This window comes from Bos indicus x Bos taurus, chromosome X (assembly GCF_003369695.1).
Source record: "Bos indicus x Bos taurus breed Angus x Brahman F1 hybrid chromosome X, Bos_hybrid_MaternalHap_v2.0, whole genome shotgun sequence".
Classification (NCBI taxonomy): Eukaryota; Metazoa; Chordata; class Mammalia; order Artiodactyla; family Bovidae; genus Bos; species Bos indicus x Bos taurus.
The window spans coordinates 81,414,877-81,431,162 of record NC_040105.1 but is presented as its reverse complement, the minus strand read 5'-3'; the positions used below and the strand labels follow the sequence as shown (position 1 = coordinate 81,431,162).

Sequence of the window (16,286 nt, the reverse complement as noted above, 5' to 3'; positions counted from 1 at the left end):
CACCGTGGGCAGAATCTAGCTGAAGATTAACATTTAAATTTTCATGCATTTAAGTTTTCATGTATGCCCACTGGTATACACAGAAGGGAAAAAATCCTAGAATGCTTTCTTTATCAAAATGTATGAATGGTTTTTGACAAATTTCAACAACTTAAGATCAGTTTAAATGAAAATCTAATTAAAATGACAAAAGCAATTCTATGTAAATATATTTGTAGTTATATGCCTTGTTCTCAGATCTCAGACGTCCAATCCCCAAATTACATAAAAATTATTATTAATCTCAATAACAAATATGAAAATGAGTATTTTTCTGTTACAGATTTTCTGTGCTTTTTAATTGATAGACTGAAAATTCAGAAGATTTGAGTTTGTAGCATAGACTGCTTTAGATTTCACATTTGCTTTAACTGTTAATTCAGTTATTTTTACATTTCCACCATGATTGACATTGTACAACAATATGGTGTTTATTTCTGTAGTTGTTAAGTTTGTCTATGATGGCTTAGAAAATATGCCATATTCCTTACTGTGTAGTTCTTTTGAAATACCATAAAACTTTTAGAATATTTCTTTGATCATTTAAATTATTAAATGTTAGTCATTGACATTATTGAGAGAGACCATATTTTTAAGAATTTGGCACATACAGTATCAGGCTCAGGCATTACCATTCTTCATAGTTGGCAGTTCACTGGAAAGTAAAAAAATATTCAGATACCATTACCATCTCTTCTTTAAAAATACAGACAGTCCTCTAACTTAATGATTTTTTTCAACTTTACCAATGGTGCAAAAGCAATTCAAATTCAGTAGAAACCATAGTTCAAATTTTGAATTTTTATTTTTTCCTGGGCTAGCAGTATATAGTGTTACCCTCTCTTGAGGCTGGGCAAGAGTCAGCTCCCATTCAGCCATCACCCATGATCACAAGCATAAATAACTGATATGCTTACAACCAGTCTGTTTTTCACTTTCAGTACAGTAGTAAGTTACATGAGATATTAAGCATTTTTTTATAAAATAGGCTTTGTGTTAGATGATTTTGCCCATTGCAGGCTAATGTATTTGTTCTGAGCAACTTTAGAGTAGGCTAGGCTAAGCTATGATTAAGTGTATTAGTAGGTTAGGTGTATTAAATGAATTTTTGACTTATAATATTTTCAACTTACAGTGTGTTTGGGAACATGACCCCATTGTAAGTTGAGGAAGACCTACATAGACAGTTGCATTCACCTGCAACATACTTGGCAATGAGACTGATATGCACTTGTCATAGAGTCTGTTCATAGAAAATGAGCGATGACAGGACCCAAACATTTATCTTTTCCTTTCTAAAGTTCAGAAATGAAAAAGGTCACTACTGATGTACATAAATATGTACCCTAAATGTCAGGATTCTGTTAGACATAGGCAAAGAAGAAACAAGGAAGAAAAAAAACTCATCAAGAGCATTTACCTTTATAAGAGAGAAGTGTTAAATCTGAAAAGTAAAGTAACTTGGACTACAGAATTAAAGTTTATTTGAAATATTCTGTAAAATAGTATTTCATATCACTTGGATAAAATCACTTAAAAATTCCAATTCCATTTTATATTTTGGATTAAGTAGACTCCTGGTGACCCCATGGACTGCAGCCCACCAGGCTCCTCCATCCATGGGATTCTCCAGACAAGAGTACTCTACTGGGGTGCCACTGCCTTCTCCAAAGTAACATCACACATTAGCATTTATTTATACAAAATAATTTTAAAGTAATATGCTAGCTATATGAACTTAGGCAATTTACTTAGCTTTCCTATAAAATGAAATATTTCTCACCTTTAAAATGGGGATAACAGTTTTGATACAAAGATTAAATGAATATAATTACATACATAGTTTTAAATAGTTACAGGTAATATATACATTAAGAATATTCAGACTTAGAGAAGAAACATATGGATACCAAGAGTTTGATTGGGATTGACACATACATTGCTATGTATAGAATAAATAACTAATGAGAACCTAACAAAATGAAATAAAAATAACATGAACTTAGATGTTATGCAAAGAATTTTACTAAAATGACTTCGTCTCTACAACAAAAAAAGAGTATTCACAACGTGTACAGGCAGCCTCAAATTGAGACACTGACACATGGCCCAGATGGTAAAGAATCTTCCTGCGATATAGGAGACCCAGATTTGATCACTGGATCAGGAAGATCCCCTAGAGAGGAAATGGCAACCCACTCCAGTATTTTTGCCTGGGAAATCCCATAGACAGAGGAGACTGGAAGGCTATATAGTCCATGGAGTCGCAGAGAGTCAGATACAACTGACCAACTAACACTTCCATACATATTCTGTGGATTTTCAAATATGACTTTGGAAAACTCAGCAGCCATACATACACATATATATTAAATTTAAAATGCTGAAGTTAAGATTATTGAACTGTGTTACAATTTGCTGTTCTTAGCTGGATTATTTGGTGTTTCCTGCCTTAAATTTTCATTATTAAAAGAAACATGAACAGCATAGCTATGAAAGAAGGTTATCTTCACTTAACTATTACAAGATTAATATGCATCAGGAGGCTTATCTGATTGCATCCTTAAGATCATCAGGAGTTAGTTAAAGTGCTAATTCCACATGTGTAATTGGGCTTTAAAAATTCTATGATTCTCTATTGAAGTGAAGTGCAAGTCGCTCAGTCGTGTCCGACTCTTGGAATGCATCCCTTGGAATTCTCCAGGCAGAGCACTGCCTTTTCCTTCTCCAGAGGATCTTCCCAACCCAGGGATTGAACCCAGGTCTCCCACATTGCAGGCAGATTCTTTACCAGCTGAGCCACAAGGGAAGCCCAAAAATACTGGAATGAGTTGTCTATTCCTTCTCCAGTGGATCTTCCTGACCCAGGAATGGAACTAGGGTCTCCTGCATTACAGGCAGATTCGTTACCAACTGAGATATCAGGGATGACTCTCTATTAGTGAGCCAGATATTTTCAGGGCAAAAGCTCTTCCCTAGTTGTCAAGTAGACAAACTTGAAAAGCTATATTAACTCTTAAGATTGCCAAAGAACTATAATTGGCCTAAGGTAATAATTCACTGACTCTCACTTTAGTGATCTGAATGAATTAGGAATTAACTTCAGTTTGCAGTAAACTTTATATTAAATGATAAATTCTAAGAAAATAAAAACACTAAGAATTAAATTATTTCACTAAATTATTAAAATTTTTATTTTAAACTTCATTTGTATCTTTATGTTCCTATGACTATATTTAATAGATTTGATGGAAAATATATGGATTGATAAATTTAACAAATATGAATGCTCGCTTCAGCAGCACCTATACTAAAATTGGCATGATACAGAGACAATTAGCATGGCCCCTGCATAACAGTGACACACAAACTCATGAAGCAGTCCATGTTTTCAAGAGCTTTGGACTGTAAAAAAAAAAAAAAAAAGACATATATGATATTAAAGTAAACAAACCAAGACTTTGAAAGTAAGGTTAAGAAATCTAGGATTGTTACAACTCAACTTTTCCTTCATATAAACTCAAAAAAGCCCCCCAACCACTGCTTCATCTCAGGATTTCCATCCCTAATGGAGGGCATGCAAATAAGTTCAGAAAAGGAGAAAGGCATTCATCATTTGGCATTTGGTATTCTTGAATTCTACTATTCTTATTACAGACTGTCTAGCATCATATGACAATATGAGGTTTTATTTTCAATGTAAAATCTCAATGTTAAGTAGCAAATATGTAGAAGTTTAAAAGTCATTCTGTATGAGTGTTAAAATAACTTGGAATCTTTACATCCTTTCTCTTTTGTTTCTTAAATTTCACATGCTATATATGTATGTTATTTATAAGATTTACCACAAAGACCAAAAGGAGTCTCAAATCCTCTACTTTCATAACTAAAATGTTTGGTTTCTAGATATCTCAAAACATTTATTTTAAATATATATATATATATATATATATATATATATATATATATATATATATCCTAATAAGAAAACACACTAGCCTCTGGCTGCTTCAAGGCTATATTTGATGACTCTTTGAACTCCCAGCTTGTTACAGGCAATAGAGAGAATAGCTCTGTTCTCAGTAGTGTTTTTCCTGACAGTAGTTTTGCAGGGTAGTGCAGAGACATCTTTTAAACACACAAACAAATATATTTGTGGTTAAACAAGGACCAGGATCTGCAATGACAACCCAGCAAAGAGCTTCATGCCATATCTTTCCACCTATTTTATAGTCTAGTTTTACCAAGATATTCTCCTAAGAAAATCCTTATCAGGAGGGAAAAAAAAATGAGTTGTATATGGTTCATTCTATCCAGTGTATTAAGCTGTGTTTCTATGGCAACATTTAAAATTTGAAACTCTTCAAAGACTACCATTTCTCATGTTAAACAACAAACTTTTTAGGGAAACTGCTGAACTCACAGTAATGACTTTAAAAAAGAAGTGAGACATTTTTAAGAATTTGTTTTTCTCTATATCTGCAGGAGGCAGGAGAAAAAGGAAAAATGTATAATCTGGCATCCCTTTTCCTTATCCACTTTCTCACTTCAAACAGGTTTCTCATTGTGTTTCTACTCATATTTTCGTAAATTGAAAAATTTGAAATATATTTGTGGTAGGTTTTTGAGGCTGATCAATGTTCTTAGGTCAAAATGTATAGCACAATAAGAGATACTTTATACTACATAGTCTTAACCTTAAAAATTATATCTGTTATTTCATTTGAGCCCCCAATAATCTTTTCAAGTATATATATCTGCTTAACAAATATGTGATTGAGTTATAATGGAGTGTTTACCTAAAGTCAAATGTGTATTAAAAGCAGTGGTGGTTCTAGAACCTATGGTTTCTGACTAAATTCTGCTCTCTACCAGGTAGTCTTCTTGATACTCTATTCATTACTGTGTTCTAAGAATGTGGTAGATCTTAGATCCCATTTCACAGTTTCATACTCAGTTCACCATGGACCCTGAGTGTAAAATCATAGTTATCTAAACTTTAGAGAAATATGGAACTATGGTTAGTATGATTACAAGTAAATATAGGAGGCACTGTGCTCATTGCTGCCTATATGCTCATTGCTTCTACTTTGTGTCCATAAAACAAGCAGACTACTGGCTTTCTAAATATTATATTAACATTTTCCTCAACATAGATGTATTATAAATAATCTAGTGGGATAATTATGAGAAAAATTCATAATGTGAGTTTGCATATTCAGTAGCAGATTTTCTGGATTACTTAATATATCTGTTGTTAGCCAGTTGAAAAGGTTGTATACATGTGATATAGGTACAAACATATTCCTTCTTATAAATATTAGACAAATTAAGCTCAAAAAATTTCGACTTTCTTTAGTTGGAAGTATCTGGCAGTACAACTTGTCATTAAATCCTCTGTTTTTTTAGCTTCAATGTTTGTATTTGTACATCCTTCTAAAATGCATGAGTCTTCTTGTTTTTATTCAAATATCTAATCTGTCATTTACATCAGTGGAAGAATTCCAAGGAACACCAAAGAGGTAACCAATCTTTATTTATAGGCTCAAGGGTAGAAAGGGACCCTTGGAATGGTCTAATTTTCTCTTAATGTGTTGTACTTAGTTTAGCATGTGCTTGTTGAAAGGTTATTTTGTTTTCTCCTTGACAGTTTCAGTTTAAGGACTTTTGGTACTTACATTATTCCTTTTATTCCCTTGAGTTCATTGTAGTACTGTGAAATAATGAGTCATCAAGTAATATATAATGACCTCAAATGGTTGTTGTAGCTTCCCAAGATGCCAGACATAGAAATAGTTTAAACCCTGACATCTTGATCATTTCACTGAACAAAAATCCAAAGAAGTAGAATTGTAAAAAATATGAAGAACTATTGTAATGCTGAGAGATTTTTAAAGTGTTTAAAGGGTGTTTTGATAATCAGATCTAACAGTGAGTAGGTAAATATTAACTCTGAAAATCATTTGCCTGCAATCATAAGTTTTGTCTGTGGATTCCTAAGATATATTAGGCAAAAAATCCATATAAATGAAATGGATTAATCTAGCAAAATGATTAAGCAAAACAGCTCTGTCTTTAACATTTGGAATTCTCCTTAACCTTGTGCTATAATCACCTTCACTTGTCCACAGCCATTATTCCATGCTAAAATTAGAAATGTGTTTCACTTCTGCTTTCTGAGGGAAGAAAAGACCCATTTTTGAAAAGGAAAATAAAAAGATAATCTGAGCTTTAAAATGCAAAAATATTTCCATTTTTATGCACATTGAAAAAAATCACTGCTAAGAAATCATTTGAAAACAAAATTCATTATGATCCACAGGTGTGACAACTTTTGAATTCCAATATAGACTTTTTTTCTTTCATGAGGATTTATTAATTGCTGAAAGAGTTACTCATGAGAGTTTTTAAAGAGAAATGTGGAAAATCATGTCTCCCAAAAAAAGGGCTTATGAAACGCTGGGCTAGAAGAAGCACAAGCTGGATGCAAGATTGCCGGGAGAAATATCAATAACCTCAGATATGCAGATGACACCACTCTTATGGCAGAAAGTGAAGAGGAACTAAAAAGCCTCTTGATGAAGGTAAAAGAGTAGAGTGAAAAAGTTGGCTTAAAGCTCAACATTCAGAAAATGAAGATCATGGCATCTGGTCCCATCACTTCATGGGAAATAGATGGGGAAACAGTGGAAACAGTGTCAGACTTTATCTTTTTGGGCTCCAAAATCACTGCAGGTGGTGACTGCAGCCATGAAATTAAAAGACGCTTACTCCTTGGAAGGAAAGTTATGACCAACCTAGATAGCATATTGAAAAGCAGAGACATTACTTTGCCAACAAAGGTTCGTCTAGTCAAGGCTATGGTTTTTCCTGTGGTCATGTATGGATGTGAGAGTTGGACTGTGAAGAAAGCTGAGTGCTGAAGAATTGATGCTTTTGAACTGTGGTGTTGGAGAAGACTCTTGAGAGTCCCTTGGACTGCAAGGAGATCCAACCAGTCCATTCTGAAGGAGATCAGTCCTGGGTGTTCACCGGAAGGAATGATGCTAAAGCTGAAACTCCAGTACTTTGGCCACCTCATGCGAAAAGTTGACTCACTGGAAAAGATCTGATGCTGGGAGGGATTGGGGGCAGAAGGAGAAGGGGACGACAGAGGATGAGATGGCTGGATGGCATCACTGACTTGATGGACGTGAGTCTGAGTGAACTCTCGGAGTTGGTGATGGACAGGGAGGCCTGGCGTGCTGGGATACATGGGGTCGCAAAGAGTCGGACACGACTGAGTGACTGAACTGAACTGAATTTGTTATTACTGCCCTATGATACTCTGGTTTTCGGTTGTTTGCTTCCTTGGTTTTTTGTTTTTGTTTTTGTTTTTACTTTTAGATCAGAATGAATATGCTATATATGAAGTTTTTCTAATCCTTAGAAAACCATCAAAAGGCTGCTCTGGAATTATCTTCTTTGAGCTAAAAGCTAGTCAGATAACAGGTGGCCTGAGTGGGTGAGTATGAAATTCAAGGGCTAGAAGGCAGAGATTTGCTTACTTAAAATCTTCCTCTAGTTCAGTGTTTGAACTCCTTAATTTAATTAAAATACCAAGCAGTTTTATTTGATTTCCTCTCTGTAATAATAAAGGCATTGACTAGTAAAATTCCCTGAAACATTCAAGAAATATATTATGATTTGTGTTAAAGGTGTACGTGTGTGCATTTGTTGTGTGTTTGCAGGGCCACTATTGATGGTGGAAATGAGAAATAGGCTGTGTGAATTTTGTGAAGGACTAAAGAGTTTGCACTTTATTCTGTGGTCAATATAGATTACTTGAAGTGATGGATAACATGATCATATCTCAAACAGGAGTTAAGTTATAGTGGCAATATTGAGAAGAATGGGAACAAGTAAGAGTCCAGAGGCAGGGAGAACAATGTGGAGACCATTAGAATAGTATAGACAAAATTGATGAAGGCCAACAGGAAAGGAAGGAACAGATGCAGTATTTTTGATAAGCTGATACTTAAGGCTAAGTCATCTGGAAAAACTACCAGTGTATAATATCTCAATGAAATATTGATTACTTTTGTCTTTTTCTTGGAGGTCAATCCTCATTTAAATACAGAAGATATTCAGCCCTAGAGAATAATGAAGCACTTACTGGTACTTTAACCATGACACAATGAGACAGTATATTGGACAGAGTTAAAAATTCTATTTCTCAGCTTCCTAATGACAGAATAAGGCTTTATATTTTAAAACAACAAAAGACTTGGATATTTAAAAAACTGAAGAGCTCAGAAAATAATCATTCACTAATAATAAATCACAATGGACTTTATGGTGGTTAAACAATCTTGAGCACTTGTCAATAAAGGAGAAAATAATGATAATTACAAACAGGCTAAACTTTTTACAATTATTACCTGCCTTCTTAAACATAACAGTCAAGCTCAATTCCATGTATCTGAGATTAAGAAAAAATGAAAATATTATTATGCCTATTTCTAATACTACCATTTTTCACTTTTACAGCTTGCCAAATTATCAAAATGATCCTCTAGGTGGTGGCTAAAAAAATAGGTATTCTAAAGCACTCTATTTTTTGTTTTCCAGAATTCTTATGACATATAAGGACATTAAGTACTGCTTTGAAGCAATGCCATTTTGCAATTAAAATTTTATTAAATTAGTTCTGAACCAGAAAGTCTGGCCACCCTCCTCTCCTTTTTCCTGTTCTTTGAATTATTTTTTGGACCTCAGCATAAATCAAGGAAAACAGACCCTGTGAATAGAGTATGGGCAGAATGTTTCTTCTTCGGAACACATATTGGGTTGGCCAAAAAGTTTGTTCAGGTTTTTCCATAGATGTTATAGAAAAATCTGAAGAAACTTTATAGTCAACCCGATGGTAATTATTAAAGGTTGATCAGATAGTGTGTACTTGAGAAGATATTTTAAAACTGCATATTTAGGTTCAATGCACAAAGCACACATGAGTACACACACACACACACACATTTATAAAGACTGGTATAAAACAGAACTAAACTTAAAGGATCACACTAGCCCCCACTCAAATTATGCCAACCTTCCCAGTTGTACTCTTACTTCCATATTCCTAACTCGAACTGGAAAAAAAGAAAGGTGATAGACATTACCAGAAAGTACTGTTGTTGATTTGGTAGTTAGGATGGAAACAAGAGAGAAAACACACATCTAGTGTTGCAATGATGTTGAAGATTAGCAGCTAGACCATACTGGGGAATGAATAGAGCCTTAATAATAATTATTTACAAGGAAAGATAGCATTTATTTATTTATTTTTTCCTTCTGTTTCAAATTCTGGTGGTCTCAATCTTGTGAGGTTCAAATGAAATGATGAATGTGAAAGTGCTTTGCATAAAGTATCATAAATTTTAGAACAGGATATATTTGAGTTTAGGTAACATTTCAAATGATGTAGGAATTTTCATCTCTCCTACTCAGACTTAGTTTATCAGCTACCCACTCATCACTTTGAAAATGTTAGCCTTAAGCCATTTCATTTTTATTATGTAACTACTTAAAAAAGCTATGAACTTAGCTAATAAAATGTTCTTGCTGCCTATGTAATCTGTCAATTAAAAGGGCTTATTTTAATCTATAAAAAGATATCCTCTTAGATTTCCACAGGAGTTTGCTAAAGAAAAAATAAATAAATAAAATTTAAATAAAACAGGCAGAAATATTAAATATTGGAAAAACATCTGCTAAACTATCAATTGGAAACACATTGTTAGACTTGTTAGTAAAATGATTATGTAAACGATTTTAAATTGAGCCCTTCTGTGTGCATGGGTTTGTTTATTCTCTCCCTTATTCCTTCCATACTTAATGTACAATTGCTACATGTCCTATGTCCTTTCTTGGCAATCTGAAACAACATTACCATCATAGAATTTTTTAAATGAAAGAGAATTTAGAGACTATCCAGTAAGAAAATGACACCCATCTGGAATGTAAGTTCCATGAAAATAGAGGCCATTTTATATTTACAGTATAGCTGCATTCCTAAACCTAATCGCTTATCAGTTCAGTTCATTTGCTCAGTCGTGTCTTACTCTGCATACCCATGAATTGCAGCACACCAGGCCTCCCTGTCCATCACCAACTCCTGGAGTTTACTCAAACTCATGTCCATAAAGTCAGTGATGCCATCCAAACATCTCATCTTCTGTTGTCCCCGTCTCCTCCTGCCCCCAATCCCTCCCTGCATCAAGGTCTTTTCCAATGAGTCAACTCTTTGCATGAGGTGGCCAAAGTATTGGAGTTTCAGCTTTAGCATCATTCCTTCCAATGAACACCCAGGACTGATCTCCTTCAGAATGGACTGGTTGGATCTCCTTGTAGTCCAAGGGACTCTCAAGAGTCTTCTTCAACACCACAGTTCAAAAGCATCAATTATTTGGCACTCAGCTTTCTTCACAGTCCAACTCTCACATCCATACATGACCACTGGAAAAACCATAGTCTTGACTAGATGGACCTTTGTTGGCAAAGTAATGTCTCTGCTTTTTAATATGCAATCTAGGTTGGTCAAAACTTTCCTTCCAAGGAGTAAGAGTCTTTTAATTTCATGGCTGTAATCACCATTTGCAGTGATTTCGGAGCTCCAAAAAATAAATTCAGCCACTGTTTATCCATCTCTTTGCCATGAAGTGATGAGACCAGATGCCATGGTCTTAGTTTTCTGAATGCTGAGCTTTAAGCCAACTTTTTCACTCTCGTCTTTCACTTTCATCAAAAGGCTTTTTAGTTCTTCACTTTCTGCAATAAGAGTGGTGTCATCTTATGCATCTGCATATCTGAGGTTATTGATATTTCTCCCGGCAATCTTGATTCCAGCTTGTGCTTCTTCCAGCCCAGAGTTTCTTATGATGTACTCTGCATATAGGTTAAATAAGCAGGGTGACAATATACAGCCTTGATGTACTCCTTTTCCTATTTGGAACCAGTCTGTTGTTCCATGTCCAGTTCTAACTGTTGCTTCCTGACCTGCATATAGGTTTCTCAAGAGGCAGGTCAGGTGGTCTGGTATTCCCATCTCTTTCAGAATTGTCCACAGTTTATTGTGATCCACACAGTCAAAGGCTTTGGCATAGTCAATAAAGCAGAAATAGATGTTTTTCTGGAACTCTCTTGCTTTTTCCATGATCCAGCGGATGTTGGCAATTTGGTCTCTGGTTCCTCTGCCTTTTGTAAAACCAGCTTGAACATCTGGAAGTTCACAGTTCACGTATTGCTGAAGCCTGGCTTGGGGAATTTTGAGCATTATTTTACTAGAGTGTGAGATGAGTGCAATTGTGCAGTAGTGTGAGCATTCTTTGGCATTGCCTTTCTTTGGGATTGGAATGACAACTGACCTTTTCCAGTCCTGTGGCCACTGCTGAGTGTTCCAAATTTGCTGCCATATTGAGTACAACACTTTCTCAGCATCATCTTTTAGGATTTGAAATAGCTTACCTGGGATTCCATCACCTCCACTGGCTTTGTTCGTAGTGATGATTTCTAAGGCCCACTTGACTTCACATTCCAGGATGTCTGGCTCTAGGTGAGTGATCACACCATCGTGATTATCTGGGTCTTAAAGATCTTTTTTTGTACAGTTCTTCTTTGTATTTTTGCCACCTCTTCTTAATATTTTCTGCTTCTGTTAGGTCCATACCATTTCTGTCCTTTATGGAGCCCATCTTTGCATGAAATATTCCCTTGCTATCTCTAATTTTCTTGACAAGACCTCTAGTCTTTCTCATTCTGTTGTTTACCGAGCGTATATCAGCATAATCCGATTTACCAAGTGTATATCAGCAACTTGCTCAAGTTCACAAAACTAGAATCTGGATCTTCACTCCTAGCTTAGGGCTTTGCCTGCCATGCCACACTGAGTTTCTTTAAGGATGTGATGTCATCTTCAAATGAGAAAAATTTAAGTAGGAGGATAACATTTTCTTCATTATTAATGCATAGGACCTATCACTCAGTAATGTCTGACTCTTTGTGACCCCATGGACTGTAACCTACCAGGCTCCTCTGTCCATGGGATTTTCCAGGCTAGAATACTGGAGTAGGTTGCCATTTACTTCTCCAACTCTCACTAAATTCATTACTCTTGAATCTGATTATGCTGATATACACTTGGTAAATTATAAATTATGCCTACTTCACTTGGTTTATAATTGGACAATATCTGATTACAATTTCTTGACTTAAATTTGGAACCATGGGAAAAACAGTAGAATTAAGTGACCAAAATAACAAAATGCGTATTGTCCTTTTTAAACAAGCTGTAATTAATTACTAGATCTAAAAACATATATAATCCAAGAAGTTTCTTCATTATCTTGCCAAGAATGAAAACTCTGGAAAAAACAGTTATGCATAAGATTAGTTGATAGATTATATTCTGTGTGGATTAAAAGTGTCTGAGATGTGTATATATGTGTATATATATATATATATAGTCCAAAAAGACACATGTACCCCAATGTTCAGAGCAGCATTATTTACAGTAGCCAAGATATGGAAGCAACCTAAATGTCTGTCAACAGATGAATAGATGAAGCAGATGTGGTACATATATACAGTGAAATATTACTCAGTCATAAAAAGGAATGAAGTAATGTCATTTGCAGCACCATGGATGGACCTAGAGACTGTCATATTTTTTTTAATTTATTTTATTTTACACTATTGTATTGGTTTTGCCATATATCAAAATGAATCCACCACGGGTATTCAGACAGAGAAAGACAAATATCATATGATATCACTTGTATTTGAAATCTTAAAAAATATACAAATGAACTTATTTACAAATAGAAACTAACCCACAGACATAGAAAACAAACATGATTATGAAAGTAGGGGAAAGATAAATGAAAAGTTTGGGATTAACAGATACAAGCTATGATATATAAAATAAACAAGGTCCTACTGTTTAGCACAGGGACTATATTCAATATCTTGTAATAACCTATAATGGAAAAAAATCTGAAAAAGAATATATATAGATAGATAGATAGATAGATAGATGGCTTCCTTGGTGGCTCAGCAGTAAAGAATCCACCTTCAAATGGAGGAGACATGGATTCAATCCCTGAATCAGGAAGATCCCCTGGAGAAGATAATGGCAACCCACTCCAGTATTCTTGCCTGGGAAATCCCATGGACAGAGGAGCCTGGTAGGCTACAGTATATGAGGTCACAAAGAGTCAGACACAACTTAGAGACTAATTATTTTGCAGACACCAAAAACTAAAACAACACTGTACATCAACTATACTTCAACAACAAAAATCAATTGTTTAGAATTAACAATTAACATTACCTTGCATTCAGAGAAAGAACTTAAAGATTAGGAAATTCACTTCATAAACTCACACTTATTTTTTTCAATAAAATCAGAAATAAATACCTAGAACCATAAAGAGATATATGTTAAAAGTATTAATGGAAGAAAGATAAATTAATACCTTTAAAATGCTGACTGAGATTTAATTAGTGTAGATTAAACTTTGCCATTTTTTCTCTCAACAGTAACTTTTTAGATGTATTTTTTAAGTGAGCAGTACAATTTTAAGTAGAAATTGAATCTTTTATAAAGCTGGACTACTTAGTGTCTATAATTAGTGGGTGGCAACAAATTTACATTGAAATTTCTAGATGACATTTTCATATGTAAGTGTGCTTTTTATGTCATTAAAAATGCTGCTCTTTTTAAACTTCAAAATTCAAAGAAATGAGGTTGCCTTAGAAATGAGATTTTTCATTCTTTTAAAGAATATTTCATTAACTTTCAGCTGCTTATTAAGTTTTAGAGCAAGGGCTCCTAACATCTTCATTGAAATAAACCTTTTCTTTTTTTGCCTACCCAGAAAAAAAAATAGAAACTTACAATTCATTTAAAGATAAGATCTGTCTCCCTGTCTCCCTCTCCCCTCCCTAGTCCCCACCCCATACCTTTTCCTTATGACTGGGAAACCATATAAACTACTACCTGTGTATAGTAGGCGTCAGCCAGACTTCTCCTTAAGCGACCCCCCACCTTTTTTTTTTAATGAAGTAAAACAGTCCATTGCATATAACTATTTGAAAAGGAACAAAGAGTCAGACACAACTGAGTGACTGAACTGAACTGAACTGAGTATGCCCTTATTCACTTCATTCAAAGGTTTCCATTAATTTAATATTATTTGTATGTAAATCGAAGCTCCTCTTTCTGCCAAATTGGAAAACATGTACTCATATTGATGATACCAGTTAAGCAGAGCATAATATGAGACTATAATTATGGCAATAATATAAATAGACCAAACATTTCAGAGATGTCACAACTCTGTGTCACTTTTGGAAGTCTGATAAAACACTTCAGTATTTGAAACACAGGTTGACTTCTAAACTTTTTTTAATCCATCAGTGGTTATTACATATACAAAAGATAAACATTCTCTTGGTGCTTTTCTTTGTAATGCATGTGGAAATATAAATAATAAATATAATAGAAAGAGATAACTTATCTTTATACTGCTGCTCATCTATGCAAGTATATCATTTAGTCATAAAAAACACTTTTATACACAAAATGTCACTTTTATACACTGAATGTCATATTTGTACCTCCAAATTTTGCATTCCAAGTAAATGTAAGCTGAAGTTTCACTGAAATAAGAGTTGTGGTGGGGGGGGGAGCTTATTATTCTTAAAATTTATACACTGGCAAAGAAGAGAATAAGCCTTTAGAAATTTCAGACACTCTATATTCAAAGTGATAACTTCTGAATATATCTAATATAAATTATATTTATAACACAAGAAAGCAGCTTTATATTGAAAACCCTTTGAGACAGTCTATACTAGCAAATTAAATAAGCCACCTGTTTATCATTAACTACTTACCAACTTAGTGTTTTTATATTTTTGTATCAGCTTTACTTTAGAATTCCACTGAAGTATTCTGACATACTTTGTATTATGACTTCTCACATATTGTAAAATGACTTGCTTACCAAGACTGAAGAATGCAATAAGAGGAGATTATTCACTGACCTTAAGTAAAGACATTGCTCTAAGAGCTTTTTCAGTTCAGTTCAGTCGCTCAGTCATGTCTGACTCTTTGCGACCCCATGGACTACAGCACGCCAGGCCTCCCTGTCCAGCACCAACTCCCGGAGCTTACTCAAACTCATGTCCATTAAGTCGGTGAGAGCTTGTGGCCAAGCATATATGTAGCTGGACAAGAGTCCAAAGATTATACTTATTTAAAAAGAGGCATTGATTATACTAAAATTAAATATTCTTTGGGCTTCCCTAGGGCTCAGCTGGTAAAGAATCTGCCTGCAATGCGGGAGACCCTGGATTGGGATCCCAGGGTTCAATCCCTGGGTTGAGAAGATCCCCTGGAGAAGAGAAGGCTACCCACTCCAGTATTCTGGCCTGGAGAATTCCATGGACTGTATAGTCCATGGGGTCGCAAAGAGTTGGACAGGACTGAGTGACTTTCACTTTCACTTTCAAATATTCTTTACCAAGAAAAAGTATGCTTGGGAATGTGTTTTCACACATTTCTTCTTCCAAGCCAGATGTTTAGTAACAGAAAGTACCGCTCTTACTTCAGTCTTGAAATTTGTAAAATCTACTTTAATAGTTAATGCTGGTTCTCTTGCTTATTTCATCAAAGGGGGAGATATTTTTCTAAAGAAAGACAGATGATTTCCACTTTCTTGAGACTATTCAAAAACACACTAAGTGCAAAAGATTTTTGGCATAAAAAGTATTGCAGGTGTTTTTTTTTCAAAATATCAAATTTATGAAAATGGGGATGATAGTGGGAGTATTTTATTTCTCCTCACAGCCTTTACAAATGTTTTATATGAAAGAATATAAGATACCTCTTAAAATAACTGTGATATACATGAATTTGCTATTTTAAAAGTTTAAAATAGCTCTTTTAAAAATCAAAAACCTGTACTGTAAGACTTTCATCTCTCAGGCCAGACAGGTGATGTTTATATAAATATTTTAGATACAATAGGTTGAAAGAGTAAAATCTTTCAACAATAATGAGTTGTAATTTGATACACTGAAAACTAGAAGAGCAGTAATAGAATCTGTGTACTGCAGTCAGAACACTTTAGTAAAATAAATTTGGTGGGTATTATTTTTTTTTCTAAAGGCAATATTCATGTTTAAAAAATTGTTGTATTAATTCTACC

General features: G+C 34.4%; 1 protein-coding gene and 1 non-coding gene across 2 annotated transcripts in view; both read left to right on the top strand.

The window, feature by feature from the left end:
- HTR2C (5-hydroxytryptamine receptor 2C) overlaps positions 1-16,286 on the top strand; it is a 347,792-nt gene that overhangs the window by 98,195 nt on the left and 233,311 nt on the right. The gene's annotated exons all lie outside the window — the stretch shown is intronic.
- Positions 3,326-3,432, top strand: LOC113888255. The gene has a single exon (XR_003509894.1). It is a non-coding gene; the product is annotated as a U6 spliceosomal RNA (small nuclear RNA).